The following is a 21,063-nucleotide window of genomic DNA, read 5'->3' as shown; positions in this document are numbered from 1 at the left end:
AACGAAGGGAGAGCATGCAGACTCCACACAGAAATGCCAACTGACACAGCCGAGGCTGGAATCAGTGACCTTCATGCTGTGAGGTGAGATCGCTACCCACTGCGTCACCGCATCGCACTTGAAAAGTAAGTGAAGTAATTTAAGAGCTGTCATAAATATAGCTATTCTATAAAACAGCACCTATGTCTTTTAGCATCTCTTGCTTTCAACAGGGTAATTACTATTTTACAAAATATACAATTATTGTAAAATGTTTTAAATAAAAAAAAAATGAAATAACATAATTATTAAGGGTTGCCGCTAGAAGGAAATCCATTGCATAAAGCATATATGCCGGAGTAATTGGTGGTTCATTCCCAGATAAATAGACCCCTTTTAAATTGGGGACTAAGCCCAAGGATAGTGAGCGAGTGAGTGTAAAGTTTGCTATTAAGTATTAAGCTGACTACTCAATCTTTGATATCCAGCTGAGCTGCCTTTGAGCAAGGCACCTAACCCCTAATTGCTCCCCGGGTGCTGGAAGCAATAGCTGTCCACTGCTCCGGGTGTATGCTCACAGTGTGTGTTTGTGTGTGAGCCCTCACTCCCCATTTAAAAATGTGTGTGTGTGTGCACACTTGAATGGGTTAAAAGCAGAAAACCAATTTCAGATATGGGTAAAACTTTATTTCATTTTAGAGATATTTATTTTCTGATATTGTAATTTTGTTCTAGAATTTGCTGTCAAGTTAAAGAGCACAGTTTTTTGATCTCTATAAAAGCAATTATGACCGTCTAGTAGAATTTCTTGCTCATGCAGCAAAACAGTTTTAATTTGAAAGAAAAAAAGGACAATTTATTAAATTATATTTTTAAACATGATAGTTCTAATCTGTCAATATTCTTGCTATCGGTTAACCTTGAGCGCAGTGGTGAACTTGAGCACAGGAAAACTCTCCAGCAGGTCAGCATGTTTTTCCACTTAAAAAGGAGAGGATATGTAATTCATCTTCCCAGATGGGAAGCACATTTGAATCCAGACGTGTAATGTAACAACTTATAAATACTTAAATTACTGTAACTGAGTAGTTTTATCAGGAATTGTACTTTACTAATTAGTTATAAAAAAATGTGTACTTTTACTTTCCCTTGAGTACATTGTTTTTGTGCAGTATTGGTACTTTTACTCCACTACTTTCCTTCAACTTGCAGTCGCTACTTTATTATTTCCTGTCAATGGGATTAGAAAATCAGTCTTGTGATTCTTGTCCAATCAAATTGCAAATAGAAAGTAAACTAACCACCTTAAGACATTCAGCAAACTGTTTGGAAGCATTAAAAGTGTCCAAGAAGATACTTTACACGCAATGACCCAGAGACTGTTTAGACTGCATATCACTGATGAGAAAATGGCACGTTTAAGATATGATGACCAAAATGTCCTTAAACTATAACTATAAATGCACTACAGAATGTTACGTTTACAAACACACGCACAAATTACAAGTAAACGCATCAACCTTTCCCAGCGTACTATACTCACTACTTTTACTTTTGAAAGGGCTACTTTTTACAATACTTTGAGTAATATTTACAATGGATACTTTTACTCTACTTGCACTATATTTTAGGGCAAGTAATGGTACTTTTACTTGAGTATGATTTTTCAGTACTCTTTCCACTAATCATACTATGTGTGCCAAACAATGCAAGATTAAACTCATGTCATTAAATCATGGCGACAAACTAAACCTCCATATCTACAACATGTTATCATGCTAAGTGTGATAAGTGATAAGTGTGATCCACAGCGCCAAATGCTGACTTATTTTGAACTGTGACCAAGGAACGTTCTCCATTTTCTGCATCTAGTGAAAGCCGTTTCTGTGTCCCATAAAATAAGTGTGCCGAAAACTGCTGTAGCAAGACCAATTTTTGGTTGATACCTTTGCATCCATTTTACCCGATAATTTTCCCTGGTCAAACATTTGGTGCATCCGGTTGTGCAGTTCCATGTTTATTAAAGTTAAAATAAAATAAAAAATACTTTGATAATGATCCATTTAGTGTTCAAAATTCGTAGATCCTTGTTATTTTCTATAGATGTTTTTTGTTGTTGTTGTTTTTTTACTTTGATATTTACAGTTGAAGTCAGAATTGTTAGCCCCCCTTTGATTTATTTATTTTTTTATTTACTAACTGATGTTTAACAGAGCTAATACATTTTCACAGTATGTCAGATATTATTTTTTCTTCTGGATTAAGTTTTATTTGACTATTTCAGCTAGAATGAAAGCAGTTTTTATTTTTTAAAAGCCAATCCAGGTCAAAATTATTAGCCCCTTTAAGTAATTTTTTTTTTCGATAGTCTACAGAGCAAACTATCATAATATAATAACTTGTCTAATTACCATTACCTGCCTAGTTAACCTAATTAACATAGTTAAGTCTTTAAAAGTCACTTTAAAGGGCAACTCTGGTGAAAAATCGACTTTTCAGGCTGTTTGGACAGACATACGTGTAGGCATAGTAAATAGATTGTCATATTGGTGAGATATAAACACACCCAGTCCTTTTTTTTCAATTTAACAAAATAAAAACGTTGGACCATTTAGAGCGGTTTTTATATCGACCCCAACTTGACGTAGGAGTGCGATCCCCCTGCCCACCAATATTGATTGACAGGCTTGCATTACCATGGCCTCAGTTTGTTGTTTCACGTCAGTCATTTTTAGCGTGCGAGTCAAAGCAATGTAATCAAAGGAACACACTTGCTCTCTTTTTACATGTAAGGCTCATTGGGCTCAACACAAGATCAAAATTCACCACATGATCGCTCTCATTGGAATTATTGTTTGTAACTTAAAGTGGGTTTGCAAACCTGTACTTTTCATTGCATCTTCCTTAAACTTCAGCCGTTTGCATTTCTCGCGGTCACCGAAGCTCCCTTTGATCTTAGGTGCAGCTGGAAAGTGCGAGTGTGTTGCCTCACGTGCGCGTCTCTCCATTGAAAATAAACTAACGAACTTACCTGCAGGTCGCACACCAGAAGTGCCGCTCGGCGACGCGAAACGTCGCACCACGCAGCGCCATGCACTTAGAATTCTAAACATAGGTTTCTATCAGGAAACACACAATGGCGCTTCAAGTCTGTGGCTTCTGAACGGTGCATCCAGTGCCTCTGTCAAAGTTATTCAGTGTACGTGGTTATTAGTCTCGGGGTACAAGCTTGGAACTTTAAACTAGCACACAGTTGACTGTAAAACTATACAGAGGCACAAATGATTTTGTACTCTCTGCTTGGTCTGTGTCCGAGTCATACATGTACGGCTGAATGCTTGTCCTGTCACTCATGTTGCTTCTCTCTGTCTGCCTGTCTGTTGCCAAACACAGAGCAGGGGAGCTCTTGGCTCCGCCCCCTTGTTAAGTTGGGCGGGAAGTCTAAGCTAATTTTAATGTAAAGCAACACACCCCTAAAACAGCGAGCTGTGTACACGCCACCAAAATAACATTTTTCAACACATTATGATGAAACAACTCTGGATTGTGTTTTGAACTGAACCTAAACTAGCACACTCAGAAGAACCATAATATTAATATTAAATCTTTAAAAAGGGGTAAACTAGGTGCCCTTTAAGCTGTATAGAACTGTTGAATTTTTTTTATAAGAAATAAGTCATCAAAACTATTATGTTTAGAAATGTGTTGAAAACATCTTCTCTACATTAAACAGAAATTGGGGAAAAAAATAAACAGGGGGCTAATAATTCTGCAACCGTATGATCATAACATACCAACAATATGTCAATTTATAACCTGACCAACTGTCAATTGTCTAAAAATGAATTTCAAACATAAAAAGGGTTATTTTTGCACTTATGTTTAGTTCCGCTAGTTCCCAGCATATGCTTTATATTTAATGCAATGTTCAATGTTCAAAGACGAGGAAAAGCCGACTAAATCAATCTGTTCCTTCCTGCATGCAAACAGATAAGCTTCCATTACTGCCTACTACATTCAAATGCCACTTAAACTTTAATACATATTTAACCTCATATACGGATCAGAGATAAAAGTGCATACATAAAAATCTGCACTTAAATGTTACAAAATTAAGGGAAGCTAAAGCTGAAGTTGACGTCACAGTTAAACGAAACATGTTCCCGTCTCCTCTGTTAAAGTTCCCTGCTGCATGCAAGGATATAAATTTAAAGTTAATTCCTTCAGCAAAATAGATAGCAGTGTTCAGCGAGTGTTGATTAAATATTAATTAAGAGGCACCATCTGCCTTTCCTCCAGATTAAACAAAGCATGTTGATAAAAACCAAGCCTCGGAACTCCCTTGATGCAAAATGTAAAGTGCCGTAAATTCAACATCAAGCGCAGTCTTCTTTACTTTTCCAGTGAACAGTATGTTTTATTTATTAATCTTATTTAAATCTCCTTCCATAGTCAAGTGTAAATTATGTTTTTATTCTTAATTGAAAGTGGCTGGAAACATAACGCTTACTTACAAAACTGATTAAGAGAAGTCTTCTTATGTTTTTTTTTTTTTTTTAATCTCATTTCAGTGTCAAACAACATTTGTATATTTTTATTTTCAGTAACTGAAGTAGCTAAAGATTAGTTACAAAACAGATTTTTCTCTGTTTACAGTTGAACGTACTGCAAATGTATACACCAATATGCGCTGGTAAATATATGATTCATTTTAAATATAAAATGTAAATTATGATCAGCAAAGGTGTCTCCTGTTGATGTAATGCTTACTTCAAAAATAAAAATAGCTTGAGATAATTTGTGTGGGGCGTCACAATGGCGAAGTGGGTAGCATGATCACCTCACAGCAAGAAGGTTGCTGGTTCGAGTCCTGGCTAGACCAGTTGGCATTTCTGTGTGAAGTTTGCATGTTCTCCCTGTGATCACATGGATTTCCTCCGGGTGCTCCGGTTTCCTTCACAAGTCTAAAGTAATGCGCTTTAGGTCAATTGGGTAAGCCAAAAAATTTTCCATAGTATGAGTGCGAATGAGTGTGTATGGGTTTCCCAGTCATGAAACATCTTTTCTACATTAAACAGAAATTGGGAAGAAAAAAAACAAAAACAGGGGGCTAATAATTCTGACATCAACTGTATGATCAAAACATACCAAAAAAATGTCAATTTATCACCTGACCAACTGTCAATTGTGTAAAAAAGAATTTCAAACATAAAAAGGGTTATTTTTGCACTTCTGTTTAGTTCCGCTAGTTCACAGCAAATGCTTTATATTTAATGCAATATTTAATGTTCAAGGACGACGGATGTTGGAAGAGCATCCGTTGCATAAAACATATGCTGGATAAGTTGCCGGTTCATTCCGCTGTGGCGACCCCAGATTAAAAAAGGGACTAAGTGAAAAGAAAATGAATGTCAAGATATCCAGCTTATTGTGAATTCATTTTATGGCTAATTTGCGTCAAAATAATTTGGTTATTAGATACTTATAGTATGCATTGATGAATTCCAGATCAAAAGTTATGAGCTTGAAGATGTGATTGTGAAGTTTTAAACAGCTAATTTCATATAAATCTCAATGGAGTTGCCCCAAGTATGATATAAATTGTTCGATAGCAGATTATTTTTTGGAGGATGATGAGCAAAACTTATTCTTGGATGAATCTAATTGGACATGAATGTTTTTGGTAGCGGTGTAAACCTACACTGGTACTACGGTTCAGTTTTGATTATCATGTCATCGATTTGGTTCAATCTCGATGTATCACCGTGCATTGATGATGTTTTGCATATACAATTTTATACTTCCATACACAAAAATACAATTTTATTTATTTTTTTAAATGCAAGCACACTGTTAGACATTTCTGTAAATTACACAGTTATTTACTGTATTTCACCCAGTGTAATACTGCAAATTCTTTTTACGGTAAATAACTGTATTTACCGTTGCATTATGGGAATTTAGTGTGACGTCGAACAACATATACAGCGATGTACTGTATTTGTAAAAATTCGTGTATTATACTGTATTTTCCACAACTGCTTCAACGCCACCTTGCGGCGATTCGACTACTCTGCACCACATTTTGCCTGAGGACCCTGGAGCAATTCTGGAGGACAATTTATTAGTGTGCCTGAAGAACATACTGGATTTAACAAACTTTACTCTGGTAAGCTGAGGCAGTGTTTCATTTTACAGAATGTTTTGTGGACGAGAATAGAACAAAGTAAAGTATAAAGTTGGCTAATATTATTTTCTCTGGCTTGGCGTTATTTCGCCCATTTGAGAAATATATCATCTATTAAGATGTAACCTTTATTTAATTTATTACATTAACACTACTATTACTTTAAATAAGACTGTTCATGACTATTAGCCATTTTTCTCGTCATATCTTTTTTATTTATTTACATAGGAACCGGTGTTGCAGCGGGTTTTGGTTTAGGAGGGAACCAGAGGTATGCAGACAGTTTTGGAGGACACTTAGCACGAGACAACGGTCCGGCAGAGAGTGTTTTCCCCCAGAAGAATATGAATGAAAGACCATCAAATAATCCAGGTAAAAGCGCGTCTGTCTGTGCTGACAACACTCGACATTGATTTGAGCACCTCTATTAGCATTTGTTTGCTCGGCAACATTAGCTGAAGCGATCTTAAAATGGTAATGTTAACTGTTAGCTAAACTGAGCTAAGTTTATACTGAATTGAACTCAAACTCATTTTAACGTGCAACGTTTAACTTATATTGATTTATACTATATATATCAGATGTTGTGAACTTATTTTTCTCTGGTTTAGAGTAACTTATAACGTTAGCTTGAGAAAATAACATCGCGACGTAACCTATAAGAACGTTAACGTAAATCTACAATATGCATAGAGGTAAAGTTGGTTTTATATTCGCACATTCGTTCATTTAGAAGACTCTATACTGTTTACCATGTTACTTTGAATATTCGATCAGAATTAGCATGCCAGTATGACTTGAAATCAACATTAACACTGTTTATTTGACCGTGAGCATGTTGTACTTTGATAGTCATTAGCTGCTAAAATGATTTCGCTATTTAGAGTTTGCAAATAATACTTTTATGAAATTAAATTATTAAGGGGGAAGTCTGAATCTGCTAATATAAAACCAACTTTACCTCTATGCATTATGCTAATAACCACCTTTTTGCTATTTATTGTTTGCTAATTATTTTTTTTTATCACAACTCTTTACATTTGGTTTAACATAATTGTTACCATTATATTTTTTTCTGTTTAGATATGGCACGAGCACAGCACCAGGTTTTGTCTGATGAAACAAACAGCATTTCGGAGGAACATCTTGATCAGCACAGCCTTATGCTTAAAAAATAAGCAAGACCAGTAAGCAACCAAGGTAAACAAATAAAAAAAAAGTTGTGTGGAGGTTGTGGATTGTAGCATGGTATTCTTATCTGTATTTTTGGCTTTTTTATGGTCTCAATATAGAATACTGGGAGCCTGCCTGTGCAAACTGGACCTCATACAACAGTAAGTACTGTACATCTATTTGTTTCTCAATATAGTAACGTTACTTTTAATACAAAATGTGTCACATGTTTAGTTGCTAGCTAAATAAAAAATCTTTTTCCCTTTTTTATTAAACCATTTAGTAGGTTTTTTTTATCTTTGTTTATAATATTTTTGAGCAGATTGAGGTCTGTCATGGGTCAGACATTTCAAAATACAATAATTAGTATTGGGATACATGCATTTGTCTATGTATTAAATGTCTTTTTCCCCATTTCATGTTGCCTAAATATTTTGTAATATTAAATAATAAATATTATTATATTAAATAAAGTAATAAAAAATTTTGTATAAATAATTCCAGAGGATGAAACAAAATGCACAGCAACAACCAGAGTGAGCCAGAAGAAGGCAGGAGAAGTAGTGAAGAGAATGACAACCATGAACAACAGTGAGTTATCCTTCTTTCACCAGCTAACTGAGAACTTGGATTAGGTGAGACACTCTCAATAATTGTATCAGTATTCAGTCTGTTTTAGTTTATTAGGAATACATAAAACAAATAGTCTAATCTGTCCTGCTGTGAATCAACCCATCACAAATGCTTCAATGTTTTTGTAAAACCTTGTTAGGGGAAAAAATAAACAGGACATTCTGGTTAGTTATCTTTTAAACATGGTAGTGAGCAGATTATGAGCAGGAGCCAGTTGCTCAGTACCAGCTGAAAACTACCCCAACCTAGCTGCCATGCTTCAAAATAATTAACCAGTATATGATTTATTTTTTTAAACAAGCTTCTTCTATGCTTATGTTAGTCTGTTTGTCCTTATCCAGAGTTCTTCATAATCCTAGACTGGGCCAAATCCTGACCAGATGCTGTGGTGGTCATGGAGGAGTGAATCCTGAAAGACACACGTGATCAATGAGTTTCCGCATTGATCCAATGGGCCAGCCTGACCACCCGCTGGTGAACTTTCAAGCTTCCGGTGCCTAGACTGCGGCCTTGCACAAGTTTGGCTAGAGGAGAACTGGTCGTGCCCAACTGAGCCTGGTTTCACTCAAGGGCTTTTATTCTACACTTTCGTCAGTTGGTGAAGTTTCTTCCATGCCACTGTCGCCACTGGATCGCTTGGCTACGATTGGTGGATCGGTGGATTTGCTCTTCAGTGTTTGGACTTTCAGCAGTGACATTTACTGCTTCAATTCTGAAAACTGGACTGAAGCAGCTTCAATTTATAAGAACTTCTATGTTAAGCTGCTTTGACATCATTGATCTACATTGTAAAAGTGCAATAGAAATAAAGATGAATTGCATTTGAACATGTGAATTCAGACCTTGTTGAGCATTTGACACCAGAACTAGTAATATTTTAAAGTTGGGTTGTTTCTGAGTCGGCTAATAGTTACAAATATTTATTTTTCCAACAATATGCAATTCAGAAGTTTAAATTTTTATTGTACATGTATGTTCTAGTGCTTTGTGTGATTTATTTATTTTTAATGTGTTGATTTTATTGCTTAATGTAATTTTCACACATTTTCCTTAAATGCTTTAAGCATTATTAATGTTTTAAAGAATGGAATATTTTGTAATTGTGTCTGGTTTAATGTCAGTAGTACTTAGTACAATTGGGTTTTTTTTTCTCAACAATATGCAGGTCAGACACTTAAATTAGTTTTGTACATGTATGTTAATGTGCTTTGTCATTTTCAATGTTTTTTTTTTCTTAAAATAAAATATTTTGAATGATTGAAATGTAATGTTTTTACACATTTTTAAGCTTGTTTTAAGCATCTCCAATGTTTTAAATAAAGAGTGTTTATTTTGTTAATATTTTGTAATTGTGTCTTTTTTAGGTCTATAGTATTAAAATAATATTAATAAAATTATATTATAAAATATTTAGGACAAAATAAAAGGTTTACAGTAGCTAACTGTTAACTTAGGTTTTTACAGTAGTTAACCATTTTCAGATACTACAGTAACATGCTGTAAACGGATTTACAGTTGTATACTGTAAATTTAAAATACAGTAACTTACTGGCAACAGTGTTGCCAGTAAGTTACTGTAAAAACCCTTTGAAATGTCTAACAGTGCAGTCAGAAAACTTTAGCTTTAATTTTACCTGCTCAATGAAAATACTCTTCTTGAAACCACACTGAACTGAGCTAAACTGAACTGAACTTAAACACTAAAAACTAAATTACCCTGATCCAGTTACTATGACCATTTATGTGAAGCTGCTTTGACACAATCTACATTGTAAAAGCGCTATACAAATAAAGCTGAATTGAATTGAATTGAACGCATCAAACAAAACTCTAGTACAGGCACAGAAGACAACATACGCATTTAAAATGAATATACAAATGTAAATATTAATCCTGCTTGCTTTTAGAAAGAGTCCTTAAATGCCTATGATTGATCGTTATGTCCACACTCTCAACAGAAAGGGTTGTGATAGGCAGTCAGTGCTGTTCACTGAGCAGTGACAAGGACACATTTGCAGCTATCACAGCTGATCCACAATAGGCGTGGTAGAAAACTTTCTTTGCAGACAGAAATATTGCTATAACAGCCAAAAGAGGAGAGAAAACGTTACCTCTTGCAGCAGGTCAAAGTTCCACTTTGAGAGAGAGAAAAGTAGTGATTGTGTTTGCAGCTTTCATTTCCTCCCTAGCAATGAAATAGTGGCTCCTGGGTTCTGCTGTCAGTGTAAGACAGTGAATTGAGAATTAAACAGTAAATTGTACACAGTTGTCTGCTGTTTAATAGTTGGAGCATATAAATTACTCACACTCAACTCCCTCACTTTAGTATGTTACAGAGACATAGATATTTACATTAGAAGTCACCTCGGCTGTTGTTGCCTATTTTAGTACAGGGTAAGGCTCCTTTGAAATTAATGTGAGACCAAGGTGTAGTGGAAGACTGGCCATCCGGATCCATAGATATGTAAACATTTATACATATATCTACAATTGGTGGTTAATCAAAGTTTTCCTGGTGGTCAGTATGCAAATATATATTTTTTTAAATTTTGAAAATTATAATTTTACATCACTTTTCTACATCTATGGATACTGAACGCAAGGGCATTGCTGACAAAGAGCATGTGTTTGTGTGCATGGAAATATATTATCCTCCCTCCCTGTTCAATTTGATCTAATCCATGTCATGAAACACACCCCCTCTCCTGCTTTCACTTCTAATGCTAACGAAGGGAGGTTGTAACATATGAAGATTTGTTAAATAACTATATTTGGAAATAGTTCATAATTTTACATTGAAAGGGAGTCTTCATTGTATAAATAATAAAATGCAATTAGTATTTGTTAAAGCTACAAATTGTAGAATTTATTTTACCTGAATTGTTTAAATTCGCTTGAAATCTTACATAGTCACAGGCCTTCAAAAAATCATCCACTCTAGGGTTAAACCCAGATTTTTTTAAAAAGTGTTTTCTGGTTAATTATAATCACAAATCCCAAAATTATAATCAAAAATCGCTTGGTGATGTGTATGGATGCACACATTGCATTATCGATGATATGTCAAAATATTGTAGAGCCAGTATACTGGAGATATGATCTTTAATGTACAGTATATGATCACAGTATATTATATTGGATTTAATATCACAGCCCTTCTTCTCTCCTTTAAAGTTGCTATGAAGCAGAAGTTAAGATTGCTAGTACCTGGGTGGGAGAAATTTGGGAAAACTTGCTGTTGTTAGTGAGGCCAGCAGGGAGGATTATCCTGCTGTCTGTGTGAGGCCTAATACCCCAGTGATGGGGACTCTATGACGTTAAACTGAGGTCCTGACTCTGTGTGGTAGTTAACAATCCCAAAGCAGAGGTGTAATTCTGATGTCCTGGCCAAATTCCTTCCATCAGCCTTTCTCCATCAAGACCTCCCAATCATCCCCATCACTGAATTGGTTCTATGGCTTATGGTAGTGTGTGGTGAGTGCACTGGTGTCATTGTCCTGTGGTTGCCGTCGCATAACTTAGCTGTACATTGTCCTTTTTTCTTGACATACACTTACTTGAAACGGCCGTGAAATGAGAAATAAATGTAGGGCAGTGCATGATTTTGCCCTTTGAGGACCAATTGGATTGTTAGAAGATGGGTATTCCTAAACAATAAAGATTGAATGAAGGGAGAGCAGAACCCTGATAGCTTCTCTTGAAAGGTATTCCATGTGACCAGAACAGTTATTTTTAAAGAGGGGATGGTGGGTAGGTTGTGATATTTGATTAAAGATTCTAAGGGCAAATACGTTTTTTACAAAACAGTGAAGTGAAAATATATTGTTTCTAACAAGCACTAGTATATACATATCTAAATAAGTAGAGTCGATTTAGATTTCATTATGACTATAATCCCCTGAGATGGCGCCATCTCTGCATAATCAGGAGGGATTGGCCCAGCATATTGCCATTGTTGTTTTTGGTCTTCTGATGAATTGGAAAGAAAAGCAGGAATATCATTAAGCTTGTTTTGCTGGGGGAAGGTCACCAGCTTGCCCAATGGGCCTGGTGAGAGAGACGCCAGATCATATCCTCGACAGCTGTTCAAGAGCCCTAAGTAAATGGGATTATCATTGGCATCATGACAAGTCTTGAAAGTACAGTAATAGCAGATACCATCTATAGTGGGATCACCTTCTGGCAGCTCCAACACCCAATGAAGAAGACCACCAGCTGCCTCTGGGCTTGTAGATAAAACTAGCTTCCAAAACCACTGTTAACAAGAAACTGTTGCTTCAGACCAACTGTTGCTTGGTACTGATCTCAGAAGCCTGAAAGCAGATCATCCTCTTATAACTCACAAGGGCTTTTTACACTGTGCTTAACCCTCATTGTAAACACTGCTTTAAACCAAAGAACCTGACTTTGCCAAGTGCAACATGTTCCTGGATCAACATCTGTGCTGATCTTAGAACAAAATTCCAATCATCCTATCAGATTTGTACGACAACCATATTGTTGATGTTGAATTTTGGCTTACAATCAGGGTCAGGTGATTTGACATGATATTCACCTATTATAAAATAACAGGGTTAGGTAAAAGAGCCTGGTACTGTATACTTCATACAGTTGTAGTCTGTTCTTCATTTGAGGGTAAAAAGAAGTATGAAAAGGCTAAGCAATAGTACACTGTTTTCAAACACTTTAACAACACCATGCTGCAAGAGCAACAACTAATCTATAAAATCTCTAATCAACAACAACTAATCAATAAACGCACTATTGGCCCATTTACACTGAGTGGTATAATATGGTTCGGTACGCTTTTATAGCCAATTCCACTGCCAAAACCAAAATAGCAAACTGCACCGTACCACTTTTTGGGTACTCTTTCGAAAGAGTACCTACAGTAGCACAACGAAAAAGGGTACCTTTTTTACTATGTAATAGTGACAATGTTACTATGTAATAATACTATGTACATAAAATAACAAGACATGGTTGACACAAGCTTAAACAAACTTTGTCATTGTCTTAATGAACAGTCACAAAGCCAAATATAGCAGAATCTACCCAGTGCTTCTTAGTTTTTTACAAGGCCATCTAAAGCACAATCAGTTTTACTATCTTGAGAGAGCTTGTGTGCGAGTCTATATTTGAAATAACAAACTTCTTGAGCTGAAAATAATAATGTGCGCGTGATTATTGAAGTGCTTCTGACATCCGATCCTTTCAGAAACGGACAAACGGGAGAGGGAAGCTTGAAAAAATGAAGGATGACAGTTAATGTTTTAGGTTGCTGAAATAATCATTTGCTATCTTTCAAGCAACCTAAAACATGATAGAAACTGCAATGTTTATCTATTATCATCTACTTGTGGACTATTATGATCTCAGAATGACGAAAATACTTTCTAACAAGAGTTTACATGTGCTGGTGAAAATCAAAGATACAGACGAGAGGTTTGCACTGACTGGGCTATATGTTGCATGTTGTTTTTACCCAATTTGTACTCAAAAAGGATTAAATGTGTGCTGTTTGTAGTTTTTCTTTAATTGGTAACATACAGTAGGCTATTTCGCATCATCAATATAATTGATCTGCAGCTATAATCAAATACTGTTTATAGAAAGGTTAGTAATGAATATTTATACACAAGTATTCATGCGTATAAAGCCTCTGTTTTGTGAGAAGTGCTCCTCATATTATATGTGAACGACCCCTACAGTTTTACTTTGACATTTCCTTGAGTGAGAATGACTTTGACTGAAACTTTGTTGTACACCATACCCACCAAACCACCATTGGTACTTTTTTAGCAGTTGTAGAAAAATTGTACCTTATATGGTACAAAAAAGACCTCTTATGACACTGTTCTGTGCCTTTTATGGTACAACTAAAATGAAGATACACAAATGTTCTCATATAAAAGATACAAAAGTGCTGAACAACTCATTTATTACAATATCTGTGAAAAAAAATCTTATTGGAAAGGCAAAGTGATTCTATGAATAATTTCCATATTAAAACATGATTATTAAATTATCATTTGAATGCATATGTTTAAAAAAAAAAACCTCATAAACATGAATTATTAAGTTCTAAAAAACAAAACAACTAGTAAAACAAAACTATAGGTTTTGTAAACTTAACATTCAAGGCATTTTATATAAAGATTTAAGGTACAAAGTGTATTTGTAGTGGTACCTTTATGGATCAGATTTGTTTTTTGATGAAGGTACAATATTATATCTGCAGGCTTTAAAAATCAAAGATACATTTTGGTTTCCCATGGTACAAATCATGTGGTTAAAGGTACCTTGTACTGCAATGGTACAAATTTGTTTCTTTGTCTTAAGGTACAACTCTGTCCCATGAAAAGGCACTGTCCCAGTGTCAAGGGTTTGTACCTTCTTTGGTACAACATTGTACCATTTTTTCTGGTACCATTGAACCACAGTGTAAATAGGTATCAATAATGAAATCTGTTGTCAATGAATGCCATTATCAATTATCATGTTAATATAACGTTGCACAACTCCTTGTATGTTTGTCTCACAATGGAGGCTAGAACCAGCTGCACGAAAAAGCCTGCATCCCAAGTCCTACATGAAAATATATTTGTGTTATGGATAACCGAGCACATCTCCTCATCAAGTGCAATTTTAGAGAAATTTTACTGTTCAAATTAAAACTTTGATTTTATTTAAAATGTCAAAATTACAGATCATTAAATTTGACGTCAATTTATCTTTTTTTCTATAGCGCTTTTACAATGTACATTGTGTCAAAGCAGCTTAACATAGAAGTTATAGTAAATTGAAACTGTCAGTCCAGTTTTCAGAGTTGAAGTTCAGTTTAGTTCAGTTCAGTGTGGATTAATTTTCACTGCTGAAAGTCTAAACACTGAAAAGCAAATCCATCAAAGTGCAACTCCACAAGGCCCAAACCAAGCAAGCCAGTGGCGACAGTGTTGAGGAACAAAGGAAATGAAACTGATATTGGCGATGCAGTGGTGCAGTAGATAGTGCTGTCGCCTCACAGCAAGAAGGTCGCTGGTTCGAGCCTTGGCTCAGTTGGCGTTTCTGTGTGAAGTTTGCATGTTCTCCCTGCACTTGCGTGGGTTTCTTCCAGGTGCTCGGTTTCCCCCACAGTCCAAAGACATGCGGTACAGGTGAATTGGGTAGGCTAAATTGTCTGTAGTGTATGAGTGTGTGTGTGAATGAGTGAGTATGGATGTTTCCCAGAGATGGGTGCAACCGGAAGGGCATCCGCTGTGTAAAAATGTGCTGGATAAGTTGGCGGTTCATTCCGCTGTGGCAACCCCGGATAAATAAAGGGACTAAGCCGACAAGAAAATGACTGAATGAATGAAACTGATATTTTCCGAAAGGAATGATGATCCAAAATAAACAAAATATATTGACCTTATATTGAATATGTGGCTTTTAATCCTAGGTAAAGGAACATTTCATAAATGCAACAGTTAGCACTGCTTTTTTCTTGTGGTTATAAAAAACTGCAAACCTGGAGCAGGATTAGTATTGGTTTTGTATTTAAGCCCACACTGTAGTGCCAAATATGTGCAGTTTGAAACAATGCGTTTTTACATATTATGGCTTGATGCACAGCAACTGACAGATATTTGTCTCTACTAAGTTCACATGATTTAGACAGTCACAGAAACTGTGCAGCTTGTATAAACAGTTCTTTAAACACTTTGAATAAACAGAGTCTAGTTTAATAAGGATACTTCTCAACTGTGACAGCTGCCATTGATGAGTGGCAATAACATTTGTCAATTTTTTTTTGAAAGTGTATTAAACAAATTTTAAAAAGTGTTTGTATTCTTAATGTGTATCTTTTGACACCAGAGCAAAATGAAACGCAATGCCTACATTTAAAAGTTGAACCTGGAATTTTCTTTAAAAAAAAGGTTTTGTTGTCATCAGTGCATCAGTAAACCGACAAACGACAAAACGGGGGCTGTTTACCTCAATAAAACAATCTCTACTGCCTTCCAAATTAACATAAAAAAATAAAAAGGGTCCTCCAGCTCCATAAAAGATCCCTTGTCAGTACTCATTGCGTTACACCTTAAACTAAGCACATTTTTAGGGCTGTGTGACAGGAATATTTTCATTCTGAGGTAACTTATTCATTGTTTGAGGTGGTCACATTAAGAAACACTGGCCTCACCGCTCTGCATAGTGAATGGTTTCTCTGAGAGATTTTAAGCTAAAAGCCCGCACAACACATTCCTACATTTAAACAACACACATACCTAACAAATATTGGAATTTACACACACACGCAATATTCTGAATTGACTTTGCTTAAAAATAGCCGGTATATATGAACTAATAACAAAACGTGCTCATTTCAAAAAGTTCAAGTCCACATCGAATACTTTTCTGAACAAATGCGGTTAAAACCAAAGTCACACAATAATTAATTTAAAGTTAAGCATTTCAATGTATAGAATGCCTAACTGTATTAAATAACTTACCTTTTGTAATTAAAAAAAAAAAACAGTTAGCACTGCTTTTTACTTGCGGTTATAAAAAAAAAACTGCAAACCTGGAGCAGGATTAGTATTAGTTTTGAATGTATGCCCACATGATTAAGATAGTCACAGAAACTATGCAGCTATTTTAACAGTTATAAAACACCTTGAATAACAGAGTATAGTTTAAAGAGGATAATTCTCAACTGTGGAAGCTGCTAATGATTTGTTTGAAACTGTGATAAACTGATTCTAAAAGTGTTTGTATTTTAATGTATATCATTTGACACCAGAGTAAAATGAAATGCAATGCCTACAATTGAAAATACTGTATAACTCAAAATTTTCTTTAAAAGAAGTCCTGTTGTCATCAGTGTAGAGTGAATCTTAGGATTTTCCATCTTTGTATCATTGTACCCAGGAATCGAATACTGCATTGAAGGAGTCTTCAAGTTGAGGCAGCCTTTGTTGCACTGTGATACAATCAGCCTTCAAATACATCCTTCAAAGGATACAGCCTCTGATCTGAGATTCAGCTTATGAGAGCAAGAGAACCAAGTACACTGAGCTGACTCAAAAATGCTGAAGCAAACGCCTGGCGAGCAAGATGCATTGAATCCATTGAGGCGGGTTGCTGAAGGTTTGCTGCCAAGTTTATCTGCAAGGTCTACAACATGCTGGGCAGTAAGCAAAGGGGCACAAAGTCAGCCATAGAGGCAATGGAGGTTACTCCGAGATGGCTGTGGATCAACAGTGGAGAGCTGTAGGTGAAGTATTGCTACCCGGAGACAAGTTTGGGCTTGATCAACTATGCCTGGATCACCTGGGTGAGAGTCTCATTGTTGAAAGAGGACTAAAACTGGAAAACATTGATGTGCTGATGTGTCCTGGTGTATCGCATGGTGATGTGTGTTAAAATAAATACATATTTTAATATACTGTGGAATTTGTAAGCAAATCAGTCTGAATTGTTTGGGTTCATGTAAAACTAAATGCTATACTGAAGATATTTGCTGCTGAAAATTGAAGTCTCAACATTCTGATGTCTATAGATAGAAATTTAACTCAACAGACTGCATGTGGCATGTACTGTGGGAGAGAGTGGAGCTAATTATCACATGCGCTGTATCTCAGCAACTACCAAATAGTGTTCGTTAATTAGTGAGATTGAATCCTTTTAAATTAGAATATATGCATTTGATTAGTCGTTAACAAATGACATATTTTGACAAAGCTATTTGATAAACAAGTGGGAAAAAAACATGCTTGTGGGTTTAATAAATAAATAAATACAATGAACATGATTTTTGTATGTTTTGTGGCAGTTTCAAAGTGATATGTCAACTGAATTGTGGTGGAAATTGTTTACTTGTTAACTTTTATATAAATACAAACACGTGTGACTGCATGTAGCAATGGTTTATTACATTAGTATCTATTATACTTATTTAAAACACAGGATTACAATTGCATTTACTTATTTATACAAAAACCAATGCTTGTCTTCTTAATCTTTTAATTAAGAAAACATTTTTAATACACATATAGCCAGAGGTGTAAAGTAACTAATAACAAATACTCAAATTACTGTAATTGAGTTAGTTTTAAAAACGTGTACTTTTACTTTCCGTTGAGTACATTTCTAGTATTGTATTGGTAGGGTAACTCCACTACTTTCTTTCAACCTGCAGACACTACTTTATTTTTTCTTGTCTATAGGGATATGAAAAATCTTCCTGTGATTCCAATCAAATCGTACATAGAAGGTAAAATGCATCATAATGAACTACCTCAAGACATGGGCGATTTATAGCTGAAGCAAACTATTTGGAAGCATTAAAAAAGTCCAAGAAGATCTCCAAAATCTTTACATGCATTGACATGGAGACTGTTTAGATACATGTCACTGATGAGAAGATGACGGATGTTTATTGTATGATGATGAACTGGCCATGAACACTCATCAGGCACAAGACGTCAACATGACATCAGAATGATGATGTACCCCAACGTCATGGACGTTGCATCTTATTTGGAAATGAAACTCAGGTTGAGAAATCAGGTCAAAGTCAATATCCAACGTCCAACCTAAAACCAACCAAATATCAACATGTGTCAACAATGATGTGCTTTGGTTAAGTCACATGACATGCTGTGTTTTTCTATAGCGTGATTTCTGAAAGACTGGCGTTTATTGTGAGTAGTTGCTGAATGCAAATGTAAACGTCACTAAACAACAAAGGATTAAATTATGTCAGATCTACAAAAACATCTAAAACTTATGGCAACATATCATAAAGTACCTTAAAAAAAAGAAAAATTTACCATTTTTTACAGCACTTTAAGTTAAGCCATTCTAAGAAAAATAAAAAGTCAATATTTATTTTTATAGATTTATCATAATGCGTGAAGTAGAGGGTCAAATTCACAACTGTAACATTTTAGTTTCATTTTATAATGGATCATTTAAATTTTCAAATTGTAATTAAATATTTAGGAGTTCATTTATGTCATAATTATTCATGTATTATTATTATTATTATTAATTTTAAAGTTATTAGCCCAGCAGACACACGTTACAAGATGCTAATATTAGGTTAGATTTAAATCACCAGCATCTAAAGACAATATTATTTTGACGTACAATACTGACGTGAAATTACGTTGATATTTTGTTAATTTTAGGTTGTGTTGGAAAGTGACCAAAATCCAACTTAAATCAATCTTGAATCAACTTAAATCAATCAAATGTCAGTTTGGTATCGTCCACACAACCTCAAGCTGTAACATCATTAGACGTTGATATTTTGTTGTTTTTAAGTTATGTTGGAAAGTAACAAAAATGCAATGTCTGTCAGACATTGGGTTATGACGTCAACCTGATTTTCATTTCCAAACAAAATGCAACATCGCTCAATGTAGGGGTACAATGTCAAACTGATGTCAAGTTGATGTCCTGTGCCTGCTGGGTAAATTTAAAGTAGGGCACAAGATTAGGTTAAATAACCAACTAGCTTTGACATCATGAATATGGATTATTTTTGTATCAACACATACTTTTCTAGCCTCTTTGTATTCTAGTAATGAACAAAAAAAAAGACGTTTCGATACGGTGTTGAGATCTCGAATGGGAAATGTTTCGAAACTTTGATCTAAAAATTTTGGAACACCCAGGTAACATGACTAAAGTGATTCAACCTTAGCATTCTAAGAGCTAGCAAATCTGGCTTTGATTGACAGTGTTGAATACAAAGCTACAATCTCTCGTAGCCAAGTGAACCATATACAGGCATAACGGAACTGTGCTGCGAGTGACCAGAGTTCCAATATTAGCTTGTACAAGCATTCAGAAATTGTGACTAAATGTCTTTTATTACTGTACAATCAATTTTTTGACCAAAACAACACATTTATTCACAAAGAGTCCATTCAGATGTCAGACTTATGTTAAAACAACAACACACAAGAAATTTTAAAATACTAATAACATGTATAAATCTTTCACTCTGGATTCAAACCCAGTACATCTGTATGCCAGTGAGGAACGCTCCACTAAATCACTTAATGTCTCATCAAAATAATGTAGGGTATAATTTCTCAATTTGCGTAACTTTTTTTTTTTTTTGCTGAATTTGTTTAAGAATACTTATAATGACCACTAGGCTGTAAAGATGGAATTCAAAACGTTTTGACGCCTCAACACATTTTATTTGACTATTTCAGTGTTTCACAATTCTTTGCTCACCGTCCACTAGGGCTGGGCGATTTAGCAAAAAAAAAATCTAGGTTTTTTATAAAGTTTGACCGATTCACGATTTCGATTTCAATTTTGATTTTATTTTTTATTGTGTTACTAGTCTTCTCAAAACATTACAACAACATGACTGAAGTAACATTCTCTTTAAAAGTAACTTGAAAAACCATCTGGTTAAGGAACCTTGTATTTTTAATGGCCATGTCATACAAAAATCGGGTCAAGGTGTAAATAAATGTAAAACAAATTCACGAGTTAAATAGCGTTGCTGAAGATTTGAATAAGAAATATTTGTGTAAATATTGCAGTTGCAGGAATACAGAGGTATTTTTGCAAGTTTAGCTAAGCCTAGGAAAGATTGGCTGTCAGCTCGGCTTTGACTTTGTGTTCTGATTGAATAACAGGTTGTAATGCTGCTGCCTTTTTCTTAAAAAGATACAGTTGAAGAAAAAGGACTGAACATGGAAACTGTAAAGCCTAATTTAACCCAATGTGTGAAGTTGAGGACGTATAGCAGGAGCAAATACAAGTACTAGATGTGTGTCTAATATAAAATAATATATGTAATCTAATTTACTTTTTCCCCCTTCTAAATATCGATCATTTGATGCGCTTTGCTCCACTCTCTGTATTATGCTGCCTGATCTGTCTGGTTTTCAACTAGGTCCGCTAAATGACGTCATGGGGGCGGGTACTTTCATTTTCACTGCTACAATCCCTCACTTCTACTCGTGTTCAAACCAAAAGATCGGCAAGTTTTTTCACATGGCAGGCTTTTACGTCCTTCATATATGTTGAGAGCGAGTTTATCGACTTGATGAAGGAATTTCTTGACAATCCACACAGAC

The 21,063-nt window shown here is 35.2% G+C and overlaps 1 protein-coding gene and 1 long non-coding RNA gene across 5 annotated transcripts in view; one reads left to right on the top strand and one right to left on the bottom strand.

Moving 5' to 3' along the window:
* Nucleotides 1–21,063, bottom strand: part of LOC141378753 (uncharacterized) — a 246,050-nt gene that overhangs the window by 46,648 nt on the left and 178,339 nt on the right. The gene's annotated exons all lie outside the window — the stretch shown is intronic.
* Nucleotides 6,026–9,311, top strand: LOC110438122 (uncharacterized). 2 transcript variants are annotated; one of them, XR_012394058.1, is made up of 6 exons: nucleotides 6,026–6,148; nucleotides 6,395–6,538; nucleotides 7,250–7,366; nucleotides 7,459–7,500; nucleotides 7,844–7,974; nucleotides 8,314–9,311. It is a non-coding gene; the product is annotated as an uncharacterized lncRNA (long non-coding RNA). The 2 variants fall into 2 exon arrangements; XR_011007323.2 differs by lacking the exon at nucleotides 6,026–6,148 and having other exon boundaries at nucleotides 6,461–6,538; nucleotides 7,844–7,930.

This window comes from Danio rerio, chromosome 18 (genome assembly GCF_049306965.1).
Source record: "Danio rerio strain Tuebingen ecotype United States chromosome 18, GRCz12tu, whole genome shotgun sequence".
NCBI classification, from domain to species: Eukaryota; Metazoa; Chordata; class Actinopteri; order Cypriniformes; family Danionidae; genus Danio; species Danio rerio.
Note: the sequence above shows the minus strand (reverse complement) of the source record. Positions and strands in the feature narration are given on the sequence as shown.